The sequence below is a fragment of the Fukomys damarensis genome, unplaced genomic scaffold (genome assembly GCF_012274545.1).
Source record: "Fukomys damarensis isolate Sample0158 unplaced genomic scaffold, DMR_v1.0_HiC HiC_scaffold_34, whole genome shotgun sequence".
NCBI lineage: Eukaryota > Metazoa > Chordata > Mammalia > Rodentia > Bathyergidae > Fukomys > Fukomys damarensis.
Window position 1 is genome coordinate 7,089,566 of NW_022900946.1, and position 2,846 is coordinate 7,092,411.

A 2,846-nucleotide genomic window follows, 5' to 3' on the forward strand; every position below is an offset into this window, starting at 1 on the left:
AAGTATGCTGTACTTCTGGACATTTCTAATGCAGGATCTGATAGTTTTCCTTTATGGTTTAAATCACTATAAGGTAGGTTTTTAGTTACTTGAAGGAAAACTTTTTTTGTTTTTTTTTTGAGGCAAGGTCTCATTCTGTAGTTCAGGCAGGGCTTGAAGTCACTGTGTAGCCCAGGCTGCCCTCCAACTTGCAGCGATCCTCCTTTCTCAGACTCCCATGTGTGGGGATGATAGGTGTGCACCACCACACCTGGCTTGGAAATCATCTTAAAGGGTACACACAGCTCCCCAGTAGGTATCATTCTTTTTTTTTTTTTTTTTTTTTTTTTTTTTTTTTTTGGTACTGGGGATTGAACTCTGGTCTTTGTGCTTGTGAGGCAAGCGGTGGAACCACTGAGCTAAATCTCCAGCCCGGTTTCATTCTATTTTTATAACAAATGTCTTTGCACTCATCGAGCCAATATGTGACAGAGCCAGTGACTTGAGGTGATTTGTTAACTGCAACACTCATACTCTGTGTGTGATTGAGCATCTGAGATTCCCAGTGCAGTATAATAAGAGGCATATGAAAAGATATAATAGTGCTACAAAAGAAGAAATGATCAACTCAACATTGTATGTGTGTAAAGCTATTCCAGGGAAGGAATAACATGTACAGAAGCATGGAGTAACTGGTATATGTTAAATAAAGGTTACATTTTATTTTACTTTATGCTTCCTTCCAAAGACTTGCTGTGTTTGAGCCAGGTGTAGTGACACTCACCTGTAATCCCAGCACTCAGGAGGCTGAGGCAAGAGCATTGCTATGAGCTCAAGGCCAGCCTGGGATAAACAGTAATCAGACTCTTGTTTTGTTTTGTTTTTTTTCTTTGGTACTGGGGATCAAACTTGGAACCTTGTGCTTTCAAGTCAGGTGGCAGAACCACTGAACTAAATCCCCAGCCCTAGATATGTAGTAATCATAGTCAGTCTGAACCATAAAGTAAGACCCTGTATCAAAAAAAAAAATATATATATATATATATATGCACACAAATAAATTTACTGTGCTCTTAATTGGAGGGTCTTAACATCTCTGTAGATCCTCAAAAGTAATAGAGGGGACCAAGAGTTACCTTCAAAAAGCTATTTAAGGGCCAGAGATTTTAGTCAGTGGTGCTGCTGCCTGCCTCACAAGTGCAAGGCCTGAGTTCAATCCCCAGTACCAAAAAAAAAAAAAGCTATTGTAAAACAGTTGTACAGATTCATTCAATCATACCTTCTTTATGGCTGATGATAGGAGTACATCAACTCAGTGTGGCTGTATACGCTGCTTTCTCAGTAAGTCTCATCACTTTTATACCTGTGTAGTCAATCCCTCCCTTTTGCATTTCATTTTTTTGCCCGGGATCAAGCCCGGGGCCTCGCGCATGAGGAAGTGCTATGCCGCTGAGCTACAGGACAACCTCAGGCCATCCTTTGGATTCCACTGCCCTACTCAAAGTGTGGCCCATGGAAGTGGCCTCAGCATCACTTGGAAATATCTGAGAATCTCAGACTGCTGCCCCATGCCACCTAGAGCTGAAAGTAATTTTTTTAACACATTAAAATCGGAGAAACACGGATGTATTTTCCCACTGGAATCTTCCAACTGATCCCCTGCCTCTAGTTTCAGTCTATCCCCATCCTCCCCTGTACCATCTATGATCTTTCAGAGGCACTGCCCCCATCCTGCTTAAAATCCTCTGGTCATTCCCCGAGGCCTTTGGATAATCTTCAAACTCCTTAGATCACAAGACAAGCATGGCCCTATTCCACCTGGCCAGCCTCCCTCTGCTGTTCCCTGACTATACCTATACTGCCCTCCATTACAGATAGCTCAGGAGTTGGGCGCATGGGCCTTTGTGTTGGACAGGCTTGGTTCTATACCCAGCACCAGCGACAGTGTGACTGTGGCAGTGTCACTAGATGTCACTGAGGCTGTGTCTTCATCTGTGATAGCAAAACAAAACATCACGGTAAGGGAAGGATAATGGAAATTATCCTATAGGCTTGGAATGTGCACAGTGCCTGGCGAAGAACAAATTTGGAATGAAATAACCATCATCTACCATACACTTTCCACAGACACTGTACTGTTACATGCATTTTTGAGGACTCAAATGGGGGAAACCAGGTATTAATAGTTATATCTTAATAAATACACCTCTTTCATAGACAGAGCCTAGAAAAATAGGGAACCCCTAGGAAAATAAATATAAGAAGTCCTTGGTGGACACCTTTACAATGCCTTCTCATGAGGCTTTCCCTATGTGTTTTGTAGAATATGGCGCTAAGGATTCAGTAGCTGTCATCAAAAAAGAGGGCTCTCTGTTCAAAGAAGTGTGGGGGACACAGGGTTACACAGAGCTGAGCAGGACTCGGAGATGTTAATATTCATAACAGATCTGCAGTGGGGGTCACTATGCAGTGACCCCTACATCAGCCCACAGCTCCTCAGTAATGCGGGTCTGCGTGGCTGAGCTGTGACACCCAGCAGTCTCTGGGACAGGCCAGATGATCACAGTACTTGTGGAAAAGCCCACTGGCTTAAAATGAAAATTTCATTGTCTAAGAGAGACAGACTTAGAACCTAAATTAGTTGAATGGTAGTAGGGAGTAGGGGATAGATTATAAATTAGTAAATTTAAATTTACCTATGTAATATCATGGAAATCCGTAAGTCAAAATGCTCATTTCATGGGCTCTGTGGATTTAGCTCAGTGGCACTACGCCTGCCTTGCAAGTGCAAGGTCCTGAGTTTGATCCCTGGTACAAAAAAAGAAAAAAAAAAAAAGAAAAAAAACAATTTCCTGGTTAAAAGATGG